This window comes from Macrotis lagotis, chromosome 1 (assembly GCF_037893015.1).
Source record: "Macrotis lagotis isolate mMagLag1 chromosome 1, bilby.v1.9.chrom.fasta, whole genome shotgun sequence".
Lineage (NCBI taxonomy): Eukaryota > Metazoa > Chordata > Mammalia > Peramelemorphia > Peramelidae > Macrotis > Macrotis lagotis.
The window spans coordinates 762,630,381-762,648,943 of NC_133658.1; the positions used below are offsets into that span (position 1 = coordinate 762,630,381).

An 18,563-nucleotide genomic window follows, 5' to 3' on the forward strand; every position below is an offset into this window, starting at 1 on the left:
GTTTCTAGAGCCCTCGGTGACAGCAAGGTCCTTGGTCACTTTGTGCCAATTATCTTGAATTAGCTGATGCATGGGGAGCTGCCATGGTTTTTTAGTATTCCCATTAAACTAGAGGAGCAGGGTGACCAGCTCTCTCTGTGTTTTATGAGGGCAGTCAGGGCGGCAAGGCTGGTCTTGTGCTTTTCAGAGGGAACTTTTCACCTTTGGGAATTGGTGTGGAGTCTTTATGTAGCAGCTGTAAAGAGGAAAGGAGTCAGGCAATAAGAGACAACACTAGAAAGGTAAACTCAATCAATTAGTAGTTCAAAGCTGCTCTGGTGAACTTCCTCCCCTTTTCCTGAGAGTAATTCTTGCAGGTCTCTCTTCTTTGAGATAACCTGAAGTGTTGGGGAGATGGTGGCAGACAGGGCAAGGTTCCCACCATAGGAAAGAAATCACTAATCATTGGGCTAACTTTTTACCATTTTCTCCCCCCCCCCCGCCCACGCCCCAACTTTAGTTAAAGGCAACTGAGATAGAGCATCTGAGGCAAAGTGGTTTGTGTCTGATAGAGGAGAGACAGATGTTAGATGATATAGTGGGGTGTGTTAATGCCTCCTATGTCTGCTTGGAGGGAAAGAAAAAGCAAGTGAGAGGATACACAGAGTGGGGTGTTTGTGTGACTGATCTGTTTCAGCATACCAAAGTAGGTCTAGAGACAGTGTGGGGGAGTTGGTGCAAAAAATAAAGTAACTAACTGGAAAGAGGCAGGTGGCAGATTGGAGTTCCTGATTGACCCCCCACCCCACCCCCCCAAGCACTGGATCTATCTAGTTGACTGCTGGAGCAATGTTCCCCTCTGCCTTGGAGAAATGACCCAAGGATCCTTTGGTCAAGGTAGAGGAGAAGATCATAGACACCCCAGAGAAGGATCTTTTCTGACTTCCAAATAAATCTATTTCCCCCCCCCCCCCCCGGGAATCAGATGGCTCCGGGGCCCCAAAGTTGGGCAGAAAGGCAATTTGGAGTCCTGTCTTTTGGGTAGGAAACTAAAACATGGTCCAATAAAATGATTCTCTTATTAAGCAAGTGCCACAGTTTCTTTATCTGGGAAATGGGAGCAACCTTGTGCCTACGCCTGGGGTGGGGGTGGGGGGGGTGTGAAAATGAGGAATGTGGAGGCACCGTGGAAAAGCATAACGTACTCTACAAATGACATTAATGGATTTTTATGCCGTAGTGTTTGGATCGGCATCCTCAGGACCTCCAGACTCCTGCTAAAATTAGTTCGGCTTCCAGGTGGGGGGGGTGGAGGAAGGAGGAGACCCCTCCTGCTTTCTCCCGCAGCCCTCCAATAGGCCATCTCGCTCGCTCGCTCGCTCTCTCAGTTCCCACCTCCCTCCCCCCAACCCCTCCGCCGTGGCCCTTCATCCCCGGTCCTCCCCGTTAGTGATGCTTCTCCTTCCCTCTCCCCTTTCAACTCTCAGTTTGGGAGGAGGAGACGAGCTCGAGCCAGGGAGAGCCGAGAGAGGCGCGAGCGCGAGCGCGGCCGGCTGTGTGCGTGCGTGTCTGCTCTTCCAGGGCGAGAAGCGAGCTGGTGTGTCGCGGGGCAGGAGCCGCGGCGGCGGCGGCCACCGGCAGCCGGGGCCGGAGCCGGGGCCGGGGCCGGGGCCGGGGCCGGGGCTCGGGATGGGGCTGCGCTCCCGGCAGGCTGCGCTGTGAGCGGAGCTGCGGCTGGGGATCGCCCCCTCCCCTCCCCCTTCCTTTCTCCTGCTCTCGGCTCCCCTCCTCCCCCCGCAGCCCCCGGCGGCGGCCGGAACGCCGAGCGCCTCTGCTCGCGGCCCCAGACCCGGCTCGGGCTTCGCGCCGGGCGGCCACTGCGGCGGCGGCGGCCTCGTCCCCCCCGGAGCGCCTCGAGAACGCAAGACAACGGGGGAGCTCGCGGTGCCGGCGGGATCTGTTGGAGTCGGAAAGGGTGCGTGGGTATTTCTTATAAGCCACGATCGCCCCGTGTTCCGGCGGGATGCGTGGGGTCTTCCCCGCCCGGGCCGCTGCGTGATGGGGGGCGGCTGGGGGGGCCAGGGCTGGCGGAGCGCGTAGGGGAAACTTTTCACCTTGCAAAGTTGCTTCCCCGGCAGCCCCGAGCCCGAGCCGCCGCCACCGGCCGAGGAGCCGGCTCCCCCGGTTCCGAGCAGTCCGGGGCGCCCGGGGTGGGAAGCGGAGGCTGACATCTTGTAGTTGCAAAAGTTTGGGGTGCTGCGCCGGGGGAGGGGGCCGAAAATCTCGGCGGGCGAGGGCCCCGGGGCTGCCGAGCAGCCGGCAGCCGCAGGTGGACCGAGCGGCGCCCCGGCCGCGTGCCCGCGCTTCTGCGGCCGCTGTGCGCCCTGCGCGGCCCGGCTTGCCGGGCGCCTCCGGAGGTGGAGCCCTCGCAGGGGCTGCGGGCGCGGGGCCCCGGCCCGGCCCGGGTCCGCACCTCGAGGCCTCCTCTCCTCGCCGGGGGGGTCTGCGGCCGGAGGCTCTGGGGGGGCACCCGGCTCCGGAACGAGGAGGGGTCGCCCCAGCGGCTCGACCCGGGGAAGGGGACGCCGCCTTGGGGACGGGCATCTTTTTTGGCGGGCCTGCGGGATGGCGTTTCATGTTCCAGGCGGAGCGGGGCCGGGGCTGCGCACCCGGCTGTGCCCGAGCCTCGGCCCGCGGGCCCGGCGGGGCGGCGCGGGAGAGGCGGCTGCGGCTCCGCTCGGGCCGGCGCGGGGCTCGGGCTGCGGGGGCGCGTCCCCGGCCGGCCGCCGGAGGCCGTACCCCCCAGGAGCCGGGGGGCTGGGGGCGAAGGAAGGACCGGACTCGTGCTTCCCCGGGGATGGGGGTCTCGCAGAGAAAGTGCGCCTGGGCCCGGGCCGGGCGGGGGCGGGGAGGGGACAAGGGAGGCTGCGGAAGGCTCCCCTGGCTCCCCCCGGCTCTCGCCGGCTCCCCGAGCGGGTGGGAGCAGCCGAGGACCCCTCTTCTTTGGAAGCAACTTTTATGGATGACTTTCGGGGGGCGCCCGCCGGCTCCCGGGCCGGGGTGGGGGGGCAGGCCGAGGTGAGAGGGGGCAGGGGGACCCGCTTGGGCCGGCGCCGCGGGTCCGGGGATGAGGGGAAGGAGCCGGAGCGGAGGCGGGGGGCACGCGGGCTGCACCCCGCGCCCTGCCCGCCTCCGGGCGAGGGGCCCGGGCCCTCCCCCCATCCAGACGCGGCTCGGCTCCCAGCTACCGCCTCCCTGCCCGGGCTGCCGGGGATGCTGGCGCGCCTGCGGGCCCGGAGAGGGGCGGGGGGCGGCGGGTTCGAGCAGGAGGAGCCCCCCCCGCCGGGGGTCTCCGGCGCGTTTGTTTTCCAAGTTGGAACCCACTTCCATGGACAAGTGTCAGACGAGAGAGCGAGCTTGAGCCTCCCCCACTCTCCAACCCGCCCAGACGGCGGAGGGGGCGGGAGGGAGCCCAGCTCCGGGCTGCCGGGGATCCCACGGGGGGCTTGGCCGCCTCTGCTTTCTGGTCGTGCCCCCTTGAAGCTTAAAAAAAAAAAAGAGGAGACTCGCATCCCCGCCGCTCTGCTCCCTCCCTTTTCCCCTTCCCCCTTCTTCCTCCCTGCCTCCTCCAAGCGCGGGCTGCTTCCCTCATCCTCCAGTCCGGTGCATTAATTCTGGGGCCAGAATGCCTGTCTTTTCTAAGGGAAACCTAGAGGGGTGGGAGGGAGGGGGTGGGGAGGAGGCTGGTCTGTTCATCACTGTGGATTTGTGTCCTCGCTTTGTGGTGAGGATTAGATGCTATGATTGCGTCCTCAGCTCCAGCCCAATTAAAAGAAATTCACAGAGAAACCACAGGAAAGACTGCAAAATACTTGTCCCCCCCTTAGCCAGGCGGCCGGGCAAGTTCACCTCTTTGAAAGGGGAAGCAGGCGGGCGTCGAGGAACGCAGGACTTGTTCACAGAGGAGCATTCCCACACACAAGACCGACCATCCTGTTGGAGGGAGAGGATTTCATTTCTCCAGCAATGGAAAGGTTCCTAAAAATTTAGCAATGCTTAATGCAAATGTTTAGGTTTGTGGCGTGGGAACGCTGAGAGAGAGAGAGAGAGAGAGAGAGAGAGAGAGAGAGAGAGAGAGAGAGAGAGAGAGAGAGAGAGAGTAGTTCTGGGGAGGGGGGGAAGGGTGGTAGGTTTTTCAGAATTCGGGAAATATCTTCAATTCTAATGCCTCATCATTTTTTTTTTCCTTGAGTGAGACTTGATTCCTAAATTGGAGCCGTAGAACAATGAGAGAATAAAGAGCAGCCAGGAAACCAGAGTACTATAAAATGCAAAGACAAAAAAACTTACCCCTGCCCCCCCCCCCCCAACTTTAGAGTTGCTGGGCTCTTTTCCTTGCTTCTCCCTCCCCTTCCCCCACCTCAACAATAAAGTCTCTTAACATTTTTTGAAAAGAGCAAAGCTGTCTTTCTGAACTAAGTTAAATGGAAAAAGATTCTATAATCTCTCTCTCTCTCTCTATCTCTTTCTCACCATTTGATTGTTTGCTTATGGAGTAGATTGGGGGTGATAGCAGCCAAGTTTTTATGTACACTTCTTTGTGATGAAGAAGTTTCCCAGACCTGCCCATTTACAATGTCTTCATCTCTGGTGGATGCTTAAAAATCTATATGCAAGGAGGCTGGTGCAGACATCAGTCAGATGTTGGGTTGGTATCATTTCTTGTCTCTACATCATGGAAGCGAATGTTTTCTGAAAATGATTTCATATCACCCCTTCTCCCCTTCTAGTTGGTGACAAAGACATTTTGGGGGAATTTTAATAGTGAAGATCCAGCCTGCCTGTTAACTAGCAATTACAGATGTGCTGAGCTACTCAAAAATGGAATGAGTAGCAATAAACAGAGTGGGTGCCCACTGACCTGTGTGTTATATGGTTATTTTGCTGGCCTATAGTTTTTTGTAAAGCCATCAGTCTTTGGGCTGCTCACATAAATGGCTTGGGGTATGTCAGGTTATGTTATCATCTCTGCCTTCCTCATAAGCTCCAGTGTGACCTGCTGTAATCTGGCTGATGAATTATGCCCAATAGAATGAAGTAGGCAATTACCAGTGAGTAGTGGGTATTTAGTCATTCCCAGCTAGGCTGAAGAGGCCCTCGATTTGCTATTGTAGGGTTATGCAATATTAGTAGCATATAGCACAAATAGGACAATGGTGACATTATTTTAGGGGCTTACAGTTAGCTGGGTTTGGCTTTTTTTTTCTGTCAACCCTGGCTTCTCTCTTGTTGACTGGGAAGCTGGCTTTTTCTTTTGAGGCTGGCTCTCTTTTCTGAGGTGAAAAGGGAAGGAATGTGGATGCTTGCTTTCACACTCTTTTAAGCCATTCCCAGGTTCCTTTTGCTTTTGGTCCTTTACTAGCAGTGAAGAGAGATGTGGTCTGGCATTGGGAGTGATCCAAAAACAAATAAGTGACCCTTCCCCTTAAAGAGTTTCCAGGGAGATGGCCAACAATTGCTACTCTTTTCCCCTCCTTGAAAAAAAAAATTCAGGCTATTCTATACACTTTAGATCTGGTTAAGGTCCCTCTGTATTAGTAGATGACTTTGACAGGGAAGAAAACCAACAGAAGGATTGTAACACTGACGATGTCCTGGTCTGGAAAGACTGATCTGCAAATCCCCAAAGAATCATCTGTCCCTGTCTTGAGCAGCATGTATGTTGACAGAATAGGTAAAGAGAAATCATCTGTTGAGATCAGCTGGACTTATCTACCATAATTGATTTCATTTGATTTTTCTTTTGATTGTGAGAGGAAGGTAGTATTAAAGGGTCTTGTTTTTCCAGGATTAGAATGGAGGAGGGGAAAAAAAAAGAATTTGGTGATGAAAATTAAGGGAGGCTTCATCTTAAGTCCAAATCCCTTTTTCTAATTCTGACAAAGAAAGACAACTATTTTACAAGTTCCTGTCCTCCAGAGCCATGAAGTCTTATGATAATATGCCATACTCTTCAAACTCTTTATATTGAGGACTCATTGCATCTCCCACAATTTTCCATTTTATTCTGTGCAGTTTTATTCTTTGATTGTTTTCTGTTAGTTTATTATTCAACAAACTAGGGGGTTAATTCCTTGATCATCTTGAAGAACCTAATCATCTTGAAGAACATACAGGTTCTGAGCTTCCTTTGGCTCTTCTGATTATATCTTTCCATGAAGAACTTTGATTGTAAGCTTCTTGATGTCAGGGACTGTCTTTTGCCTCTTTTTCTATCCCCAGTTCTTAGCACGTATTAAATTGTTCATAAATGTTTATTGATTGATTGATGATGAAAGAACTTAGAGATCTATCCTTAATTCAACCATGAGCTAGCATTTATTTACTGTATATTGAGTACCCCGTGTTAAAACTTTGGATAATATAAAGATAAAAATGCAATAGGAGTGGCAAGGTGGTGCAGTGAATAGAGCACCAGCCCTGGAGTCAGGAGTACCTGAGTTCAAATCCAGCCTCATACATTTGTTTTTAGTCTTTTTTTGTAAGGCAATGGGGTTAAGTGGCTTGCCCAAGGCCACACAGCTAGGTAATTATTAAGTGTCTGAGGTCGAATTTGAACTCAGGTACTCCTGACTCCAGGGCTGGTGCTCTATCCACTGTGCCACCTAGCCACCCCTCAGCCTCAGACATTTAATAATTACCTAGCTGTGTGGCCTTGGGCAAGCCACGCTAACCCCACTGCCTTGCAAAAACTAAAAAAAAAATTGAGTAGTTCAGGAGCTTACATTATTTTGACATAATGAGCATATGAAAAATATAAATACAAGTTAATATTATTTTGGGAAGGGATCAAGACTGTGTTTGTGTGATTATGGATAGATTAGTTCATTACTACTGTTGATAGAACTAATCATGCAAGCATTTACAGTGTGCCTACAGGCAATGGGTAGCAGACTGACCAGCTTATCAGCCTTCCTGTGTTGACCAGCAACCCTGTTTGACTTTTTGACTTTCAGAAAAGATAGGATGGAACAGGAATCCTGGGATAAGTTTTTACGATGGTCATGGTAGATACTGTATATCCATCCACTTAATCAAGTACATTAGAAATGATATCACCAAAAAAAAAAAGAAAGAATATTGCCTGGGCCAGAAGTAGGGGGATTCAGAGTTACTTGTTGAGTGTTGAGTGGTGTCCCACTTTTTTTGTGACCTCATTTCTTGGTTTTCTTGGCAACTTGCTCTGCCATTTCTCCAGATCATTTTACAGTTGAGGAAACTGAGGCAAACAGACTTGCCCAGGGTGACACAGTTCATAAATATCTAAAGTTAGATTTGAATTCAGGTCTTCCAGACTCTGGGCACCATTTAACTGACCCTCAGAGTTCCTAGAGGGATTATAAGAAAGGTCAGAGAGACCTTGAATGTCTTGAAAGTCATCAACTTACAGGAAAAGAAGATCACAAAGGACCATAAGGAGGAACTACTCTGATCTACCTTGCACATGAACATGTATATGGGCAAGGCTCTATATTGAGTTCCTGGTGAAGTTGTAAAATCCTTATGGGCAAGTGTTAGCTAATGCTTTGTATCTTCTCCCTCCTCTTTCCCCTCTCCCCGTAGTGTTTCACAGTTACCATTGGTCAATAAATACTTGCTGATTGATTCTACCTGTGATATCACCCCAGAGGATTCTGAAAGCAAATATCTTCTCATACTTGGATGAACTAGATTCAGAATGCTCCCAGGCTAATTGTTTATTGTACTTTATTGGACTTCAGTTAGATTTCTCTCCTTTAATGTGCATTTTAATTTACAATATATGTGTGTGTTTGTTTATATATATATATATATATTATATATATACTTATAAATTTTTTCTCTTCTCCAAATAGGTATAGAAATGCTTTACTTCTTTTCAAGATTACTGTTAGGAAAAGGCCGCCTTTCTGCTACAAAAAACAAGCTGTGGGTTAATGTCACAGATTAAATGTATTGAGAAGAGTATATTTGACACCTCTCTAACTGCCCCCAAGCCAATTTCTGCCCAATCAAAATAAGCTATACATTTCACAGCAGAGTTCTAAATGATCTGCTTTAAAAAGGCCTGGATTGGAGAGGCATATTCAGGATTGACTTAGCTTTAGCTTTCATAAGAATTGAAATGTTTTGATAGGTTTAAACTTGATTAAGTGGATTGGAGGGAAATTTTGGGATAGATTTGCTGGATTGATGATAGTCATAGAAAGTGGAGAGAACATTCCATCTCATAGGCTCAGATTTTTTTTTCTATTTAATACAGATTTTTTTTTTTTCTTTTTCCACTCCTGCTATGGAACTCTGTGAATATGGAGATAGGCGAGGGAGAGGGTAGAATGGATTGTGACAGAAAAGTATCTATCTACAATTTCTCCCAAAATTTTGAGATCTCTATTGGGGATGGAGATTGATGGGTAAGGGAGAAGACTAGGGTATGAGAAGTATAAGAAAGTATCTTTGCTTTTAAGTAGCTAGATTTGGGTTTAGGATTCTATATCCAGGGCATAAGAATTATGTGCCCATGGTTCAGTTTTTTCATATCTCTGACTCTTACTTTCCTACCAGTAAAAAGAGCAAGTTAGACTAAATGTTCTTTTAGACCTTTCTATTTCTATATCCCATGAACTATTTTTGAGAAATTCTTTTTTTTTTTTTTTTTTTGGCAAGGTAGTGACCAAGGTCACACAGCTAGGTAATTCTTAAGTGTCTGAGGTCAGATCTGAACTGAAGACCTCCTCACTCCAAGGTGGGTGCTCTATCTATTGCGCCATTTTAGCTGTCCCATAATCAATTCTTAATTTCAAAGAAGAGCCTGGAGGAATTTGCTGGGGGGGGGGGGGGGATTATCAATAGTGCAAATGCCACTATTGTAGCTGAGTTTTGGCCCTGGAAATTACAGATTAGTGATGTGATTTTAGAAAACTGTCTTTGTCTTAATTTAACCATCTATAAAATGGAGACAGTCATTAAATTTTCTTTAAGTGGCATAACAAATTTCAGTCTATGAGTCTCATACTCCTCGGTTTGTGTGTGTGTGTGTGTGTGTGTGTGTGTGTGTGTGTGTGTGTGTGTCTGTGTGTCTGTGTGTGTCTGTGTGTGTCTGTGTAGCACAGTATAAATTCCCTTTAAAACACTACACTACCAGATTTTCCTCTGTGCCCATTCTTGAGTTTTCAGTTTCCCATTTTAGAGGACATCTGGGACCCTATATGAGTCGAGAGTGACATGGCAACCAAAAAAGCTAACTTTGTCTTATTAGAGATAATGTCCAGGGTTATGGAGGTGATGTGCAGTCATTTTTCAGTTATGTCTGATTCGTCATTATCCCCTTTAAGGTTTTCTTGGCAAGATGCTGGAGTTTTTGGCCATTTTATTCTGTTGATCATTTAACAGATGAAGAAACTGAGACAAACAGGGTTAAATGACTTGCCCAGGGTCTCATAACTAGTAAGTATTTGAAGCTGAATTTGAATTTAAGAAGAAGAGTTTTCCTGACTCTGGGTCTGGTGCTTTATCCATTTTGCCCTATATCTGCCCCTGGAGATGATGGTGCCACTGTTATGTGTGCTGGTTAGAGCATATTTAGAGTATTATGCTTAGTTCTATTCCTTTTTTTTTCATTTTTTCAATTTCCACATAAAGATAATTTTCAACATTCACTTTATAAGATTTTGAGTTCCACATTTTTATCTGTACTTTCCTATCCTTCCCTCTGAAGACAGCAAGTAATCTATTAGATTATACATGTACAATCATATTAAACATATTTCTGTATTGGCCATGTTGTGAAAGAACAGTCAGAGTAAAAGGTAAAAAACCATGAGAAAGGAAACAAATTTTTAAAAGGTGAAAATAGCATGTTTTGGTCTACATTCAAGACTCCATAGATTTTTCCTCTGGATATAGATGGCATTTTTCATTACAAGACTTTTGCTATAGATTTTTGATCATTGTTTTGTTGAGAAGAGCTAAGTTTATCATAGCTGATCATCACACAACATTGTTGTTTATAACGCAGTTCTTAGTGCCATATTTTAGGAAGGAATTTGACAAATTGGACTACATCCAGAGGAAGGCAACCAATTGAAAGGGGAATGGAAATCATGCCAAATTATCCAGTTGATGGAACTAGGAATATGATTTGGATCAGAGAAGATATGGCTGGGAAATTATAGTTATCTTCAAGAATTTGACCTTTTTTTGTCCTATAGAAGCTGGTTTAGTCTTCTTTTTCCCAGCCCTGGGGGATAGAATTATGAGCTTGGTGTTTTAGTTGCTAAAAGGCAGAGTTAGAAAAAACAGTTTTGTTAATAGGATTCTTTTCTGAGTTGGTGGTGGGTTCTCTATTACTAGAGTCTTTAAGCAGAGGTTGATTAACCACTTCTACACATCTGGGTAGAAGGGATCCATCTTTTTCAACTAACCTCTGAATCGAAGACACTGTTGGTTCTTAAACATGAATGTCATCATCAAGAAACAACAGAATTTAAATTCCTATGAAACCGATTTCACTTATAACTGGCAAATCTATTTCCTTTTAGCTTCTACCTTTCTCTGTCCTTTGTTCTTAAAGTTGCTTCTGTCCCCTAGGTGGAGCTGACTTGATGTTAGAAGGAAATATTTATTCTGAGTTTTCACTCTAAATCCCTCCATCACCACCTCTAGCCAATAACCCACTGGGTGTCAGAGAACTGCTGAATGACTTTTGGAAGAGTTTCTGCTTTTCCCAGGACCAGATCTCCCAGGTCTGGTCCTTCTAATCTCTGATCTCTAAGGCTGCTTTGTAACTGATTGGATCCCCAGGATCCTGGGGAGGGAAGACTAGTCAGCCTACTTAGACTCCATTCAGCATCCAGGACACAGATACTTCATTCCTATAGACCTATGATGCTCTAAATACTCTTGGTCTCCCATCGTTCTTCTGATGCACTTTGCCCTATTAACTTGACTTCAAGAGGGTCAAGAATGAAGTGTACAGTTTCTTGTGGTTCAGTTTTTTTACCCGTTTCCTTATTATTAATTTTTCCTCATTATTATTAATTGACTTCTCAATATCACACCAGGTTGTCTTATTTCTGAACACTGGGAAAAAACTGTTTTTGGAAATTCATCCATTGCTTGCTAATACTTGTCCTTTTGCACACTGGTTGAAAATAACTTTTCATTCTTCTCCCACTCCCCCATGGAGATGTCAAAGATTAGTACAGCTGTTGAATGAAGCCCAGATATGAAAGGTTAACTGCAAGTTTAATTGTAGCTTCAGGACTAAATCAAAATCAAATTCCAAACAATCTGATTTAAAAAAAATCAACCTCTTCCATGTTATTTGAGGGTTGAAAGTGAGCACTCAAGAGCAGCTATTAATGTTTTACATTTTGAAATAAACCCCAAGTTATTAATACTACTAAATATCTCTGAATATTACTTAACCCTTCTAAATATCTGAGCACTTGCCAGGATAATGTAGATTAAATTTAGTGACAGATGTGTTTAATGACAGTATAAATGTCAGTTATGTATCATCAGATAACTTTAGGCATTAAAAAAAAAGCTGTATTAGAACACTTGTGGGTGGTATGGAGAGGCTCCTGTGAGAATGGAACTATTGACTGAATAAATATAATGTTATGTCGACTTTTCATGTTGAAATATATGATGAATATTTTGGACATCTGAGGGCTATTTTTAAGACTGTGGTTTGGAATTCTCAGTCTCCTCTCAAGTGGAAGTTAAATAACAGGAGTTTCTGCTATGATTGGCTGGATTTTAGATTGAGCTTCATGCGGCATGATCTCAGGCCAAGTTGGAAGTTTAACATGGCTTTATCAGTAGAACCTATCTTTACAGAACTTTATGGCAGAGACTTAACCGCTCATCCAATAGTGGGCCAAATAAAAAATGACTGAGTTTGAATAGAGCCTATGGAGAGACTAGCATGGGAATCCTTCCTAGGATTCATTAAAGGGAAAAAAAAAAGACAGTAACTTTTTAAAAGCAATGACCCAGACATCCATATATACTTTGATAGTCTCTCTGGAGAATTTGGTACTTCCCCAGTCAAAATTCTGTAGTATTTTAGAGTGGTGATTAAATGGAATAATATACCTGGAATTAAATATAATTAAGAGATGTTGAAGTCTTGTGTCTACATAGTCAGATGTAATAGTAAATGTTATAATTAGGTGAACCAGGTTCTGGATCTATTAACAGGATTTATTAACAGGAGTTCTCTCTTGTGGCATATTTCACTCATTAAAAGTTCATAGTGTTTGGATCATTTTAGCCAATGGAACTTGCCTTATGTTCCTGCTTGTTCTTGATCACCTTTTTTTCTCCTCTTTCTTGAAGGAGAAGACTAAGAACTGATAGAACTTATTATGTACCAGATGCTTTATAAATTTTATTATCATTTGATGCTCACAGCATCCCTAGGGAGGTAGTTAATATTATTTCCTCTGTTTTGTAATTGAGGAAACCAAAGTAATATAGGTTAAATGTCTTGCCCAAGACTAGGAAGTATTTGAGCCTGGGTTTGAACTTAGGTCCACTCCAATGCTATAACTACTTTATCCACTCATACACTTTTCCTGCTTCTTGACCTACTTACAACTCTGCTGCTTATTTTTTTAGGGTCGCTCCCACTCAGCTCTTGTTGCTTCATCATATACCGTTTGGCACTTGAATATGGTCCATAGTTCCTGTTAAAAAAATCATATAGAAATGGTTGATGAATGACATCAGAAATAGCAGTTGATTTGATTGCCTCTGAAGAATAAGGAGTAGGAAATGAGATGGTTTTTTTACCTTTTTTTTGTTTATTTTTGTTTTTGTTTGGAGTTCTAGGAACTTAAAATAATTTGTGGGGAATTAGTTTCATGATTGTGCTCAGGGTAGAATTAAATGCATTTATATTTTCTGGGTGGCTTAGTGGATAGAGTGTGGGGACCTGGAGTTAGAAAGAGCTGAATTCAAATCCTGATTTTTCTATTTGTTAGCTGTGTGACCTTGGTAAATTACTTAGCCTTTCTGTGCTTCATTTTCATCATCTGTAAAATAGAGATAATAATAATAATAATAATAATACCACCTATCTTACAAAGGTGTTAGGAAGATCAAATTACTGCTTTGTAAAATTTAAAGCACATAAAATATATGCTATTATTATTTTTATTATTATTATTACCTTTACCACTGTTTTTCTTTTGAAAGCTTTGTGAACCTAGGATCGATTTTGGAAAACTATGTCTGTTACCTCAAATTATTTGTGGGAAAAATAAAAACACCCATTAATATCATACAAGAAGCTCATGGGGGGTAGATGATTAATGCTAGTGTTCTCTTTATACATCATGAGGCACAGATAATTTAAATGACTTGCTAAAGAAGATAAATTGGAACTTGAGTTTAGGACTTTTGATAAGTCCAGGGTATTTTCTGCTATGCAACATTCTTATTCATGGATTAACTATACATAGAAATAGGACTCATTAGTATAGAGAAGGCTCAGTAAAGGAGTTTGATCTGATTCTTTTAAGAGGTGGCCTAATAATGTTTGTAATTGACATTTATATAGTATTTTATACATCTTGTCTCATTGGAGATATTACCCTACTTTACAAAAGAGAATAATGAGGTTCAGAGACATTCTTAAATACAATCAATGACTTGTCCATAGTTGCATAGATATTAAATGTTAGAGGCAAAATTTGAAAGCACACAGAAAACACACACAGATAAGAGTTTTACTTTTCTTGCAGTCATGCAGATAGCAAATGTTCAGGTAGGTTTTTCTTTTTGACTTCCCAATCCAGCCTTTTGTTATATTATACCATCATTACCATTATTACCACTATGTGATACTCTCTCAGAGAGACATGTTTGTGTGTGGTGGAGAAGAATTTAAAGAAGGACTTGAGTGAGCTACACAGAGAGGACCCTGCAGGGTCAGAGAAGCTTCTCAGTATTTATTGTTTTCCAAAATATATTTGATGATTACAAATATTGAAAGATTCATATAAATTGATATGGTAATAACTTGAAAATGTTGAGGCAAAACAAGGCAGGGAAAAACATTTTTCCCATAGATTTTCCAAGGTAATTGTCACTCAAAATTTATAGCGCTGAAATGACTTTAGGCTATATGCTTTACCAAGGAGAGATGTTAATTGGAGAGCCCATTTTATGAGATTTCTTGATTTCTCACCTGTGTAAGTGTATTTCTGACTGTGAGTTGCTTAAACTAGCTAGCATTGCATCTTTCCTGTAGCTATGGCAGATCATTCACAGTTTCATAAGACTGAGCATATTGTGGTGATGCTAGCTTTTAGATGCCACATAGCACTGTCTGTATCCATACTCCTTCTTGTGAAGCATGCCAAGAGATAATCACAAAGTGTTGGGATGGTTTCTGTAGTGAATAAGCTAAACATATGTGTTCCCTATCCTAACTAAAGTTTGATTTCCCTAGTAATGGGCAGCATGGGAGTCTATGGACAAGAATACAGTCTCATAGAGCTGGAAGCATCTTTAGACACTGTTTTTCCATACCATCCTTCCATTTCACTTTACAGAGACTGATAGATGATGTAAAATGACTTTGCTCAAGGTCACAAAGGTAGTAAAAATGACAAGGTCAGGTTCTGAACCCTGGATCTGTGATCCTGTGCTTCTCTTATGTTTGACTGTAGGTTAGAGAGAGAAACTGTTGTGCTAGTGATGACATGGTTCATTGTGAATGGATTCAAACATGCCCTGGTATGAGAATGATGGCTTTCTCCTCATTTTGCTAATGCTTTCTGCTATCATTGAAATCATGTATTCCAGTGGCACATTTGATAATTTCATGACCTATATTGTCAAATATTATGAATATTTGACAATATAGGTCATGAAATTGTCAGATTTGAAGGTTGGAAGGGACCCTGACAGATATGCAAAAGGAATCTCACCTCTAAGAAACCAGAGAAGTGGTCATTTTACCCTCTGCTAGAAGACCTCCAAAGAGGGAGACAGACAAAGGAGGAAACTTGACATGGTGAATAGTGTCACAGAGTCAGGAAAACTTGGGCTCAAATCTCACCCCTGAGGCAGTTTTCCAGGGCAAGTCTTCTGTCCTTTCTGATCCATAGTTTCCTCACTTGTAGTTAATACTTGTAGTGTCTATCTGGGATGGTGATTGCGATCCTCAAGAGAAACAATGCATCTACAGCCACTTGGCAACCCTAAAGTGACATGTAAATATTAGTTTCATGTGAAGGTGATGAAACTAGTGTCTCTGAAGAATTAGAAATGAGCATCACTCAAAGGTTGGGGAAGAGATGTGGTGGTAAGCCTGCTGTCACATAATCATTAAGAAACAAAAAGAAAAAAGTGAAGTATGTCATTGGGACCTGGAGTCTTTCAGACTTTAAATCTGCCTCAGATACTTACTAGCTTTTTGACTCTGGGCAAGTCACTTAGCACTATTTGCTTCAGTTTTCTCATCTGTAAAGTGATCTGGACAAGGAAATGTAAAATCATTCCATTATCCTTGCCAAGGTAACCCCCAATGGGGTCATGAAGAGTTGGACATAACTGAAAAATGACTGAAGAACAACAGCACAATGTCCTCAAGAACTGAAGAAAGCTGATAGAGCGGGTCTTTTGAGAGGAGGGGATGGGGCATCTAGGTGTATGGAGCACTGGTCCTGGAGTCAAGGGTTCAAATCTGACCTCCCACATTAACTAACTGTATGACCTTGGACAAGTCACTTTACCACAATTTCTTCCCCCTGCAATAAAAGAGAGGGAGGAATAATGAGTGAATAGCCCATGTTCTCCCCTAAAAGTCCTATGAAGTGAGGAGATTTTGAGAAAGGCCTTCAGCAAGTTGCTTGGATCCTCTATTCTGCACCTAAAAATGAATAAGTTGTTATCTCAGTCATTGGAAGGAAAATCCTCCTGGATATTGATCCTTTTGAGTGTGTATGTTTCCACATGCATGCATGCATAGATATTGATATTGTTATAGATAGATATGATGATAGTGATATGAAGTCAAAAAAAAGGAGAGTTTTGTCATAGGATTATTTTAAAACTCTATGGAGAAATGCATGAGGTGCTTTTAAAAAGGCATTATTATTTTTATTGTATTATAGACTGTTTTGTCAGATGACCATTTAGTCCTGTGGTTTCAAACCCAAGTAGAAACAGGACCACCAATCTGTAAATAAGGATCCCTGCTAGCTGCATAATGACTTAGTTTGAAATGTAATATTACTGTATTTTATTTATTTTTGCTAAATATTTCCCCAATATATGTTAACCTGATTCCAGCAGCATTATGGACTGCATGTTTAACACCATTGGGCTGGTTAGTTGGGTACTGAGTAATCCTTGATTACTTTGCCCACACAACTCTTGGGTCTGTATAATTCCTTGCAATAATAAATTACTTTTATTCCCAAGGTGCCCCTAGCATACCATAAGGAACATCTTTTTCAGCCTCACCAGGTCCCTCTGAGGAAGGGGTAGTAGGTACAGTAGGATAGTTTTAGCTCTTATTTTCCAACTTGAGAATGGAGAAATAATTTAAGAGGTTTACCACAATTGCCCTGCCTGTGGGTGCCTATTAAGAGTACCCGAAGCATACTGGAATTTATATGTGTTTCTGAAAAGTTGCAGTTAAGTCTTTTGTTAGGAAATCAAACCAGATTTTAAAATCACTAGTGGAACTGGCTCTTTAAAGGAATAAAAAAATAGTTTACAAGATAAAAGATGCTATTCTACTATCATTTTCCAGAAGATAATACCTTTAAGAGTTTATAAAGTTCTTTCCTTGTAATAGCCTAGCTAGGTAGGTATTATATATGTTATTATGTCCATTTTACTGATGAAACAACTTAGCTTCAGTCACATTAAGTAACTGATGACAGACTTGAATGCAGTCCTCTGACACAAAGTCGTATATTGCTTCCATCATACTAAAATGTTTCCCTCCCCCCCAAACTTTCTGATATAACTCTTTGGGGCAGCTTGGTAACAAATTGAGTCTCAGAACCTGGTTGTGTGACCTTGGGCAAGCTATTTAAGCACAGTTTGCCTCAGTTTCTTCATATGGAAAATGTATATAATATGGCACCTACCTCCCAGGGTGGTTGTGAGAATCAAATGAGAATAATTGGAAAGCATTTAGCACAGTTCTGGTATGTAATAATTCCTCAATAAATATTAGTTATTACTATTGTTATTATTAAATAATAGATATTATTTATCTAATGTGTAAGTTTGGAGAAAACTGAGCAGACAAGGAAAATATGGAGTTTTCTGCAAATATATTAATATTTGTTTTATTTTGCCATTATTTTTGGGGAAATATTTAGAATCCAGGAATCGCCTTAAAGGATCAAAAGGCTTTTTTCCCCAACAGTATCTCCTCCCTATTGGTTCTTAAATGCTTGAAGATACACTGCTGGAGATTACTTGTTTTGATTTAAAGTTTGAGTTTATGTTTAAATGAGCATGCTCATAGGATGATGGGTTCACACATTGCCTTACCCATCATTTTTTTTTAGTGTGAAGGAATGGATCAGATTCTTTTCTTTTGGCAAGTTTTGACAGGTTGAAGTGGAGAAGGGCCCTGACTGTTTGGGAATATAAGAGAGGATATCACTGAGGGACATGAAAAGGGGAATTTATCACTTCAAGAATAAAATTATTAAATGGTCATTTGTTATGTGCCTACTGTATGCATTGTATTCTTTTAGATACTTAGAGAAAATGAATGATAGAAAATATATATTCCTGCCCTCATAAAACTTGCTGTTTGGTGGTGGTGGTGATATGGGTTTGGATAAAGAGGGATTGAGGAGAGATAGAATCAAATAACTGTGATACAAATAAGAAAGGGCCAGAGTACCAAAATATCTTTTATATGGAAGAGAGATTTGGGGGATAATCAGAGAGAGAAAGAGAGAGGGGATGTATGTGTAAAATGCCATATATACATGTTTATATATAGATATCTTAGTGTATTAAATTGGGATCTGAAGGAACTGTAGCATGTTGAAAAACTTGAGATAGGTGGGAAGACATTGCAAACATAAAACAGAATATAGGCAAAGTGTGAGGATGGAAAAGGTAGAACAATTTAGGGGAACAGCTAATTAGTTCACTTTGGGTGGAATAGTGTTAAATGAAAGCCTTGAATGTTTAGCTAAGTAGTTTGGTCTTTATTCAGACCTGTAGAAAACCATTGGAAATTTTTTAAGCAGTGGAATTAAAATAATCTGATCTATACATTAAGGAGATTAACGTGTCATCTTTGTGAATTGGGGGTGTATGAGAACTTTGCATTCTCTTAATTTGTTCTTAAATTATCTCTGTTTAATGAAAATCGACTTGAGGGTTCATTAAGTTATTAAAGTCTGAAGTTAGACAGTAGTTACCAGATACCACAGGGAGTAGGCCAGTTGTCATAGGGAGTTGTCAACAAGATAAACTGAGTTGTAAAACAGCTATCTCTAGGGGCTGTCACAAACCAAAGCCAGGTCTGCCCAGAATGATTT

The 18,563-nt window shown here is 42.9% G+C and overlaps 1 protein-coding gene across 1 annotated transcript in view; it reads left to right on the forward strand.

The window, feature by feature from the left end:
• Positions 1 to 1,874: 1,874 nt before the first annotated feature.
• The window catches only part of LOC141506734 (protocadherin Fat 3-like), a 697,405-nt gene continuing 680,716 nt past the window's right edge, over positions 1,875 to 18,563 (forward strand). Inside the window, exon 1 of the mRNA XM_074213761.1 lies at positions 1,875 to 1,954. The gene's annotated coding sequence lies outside the window, so the exon portion shown is untranslated. The remainder of the gene's footprint in view (positions 1,955 to 18,563) is intronic.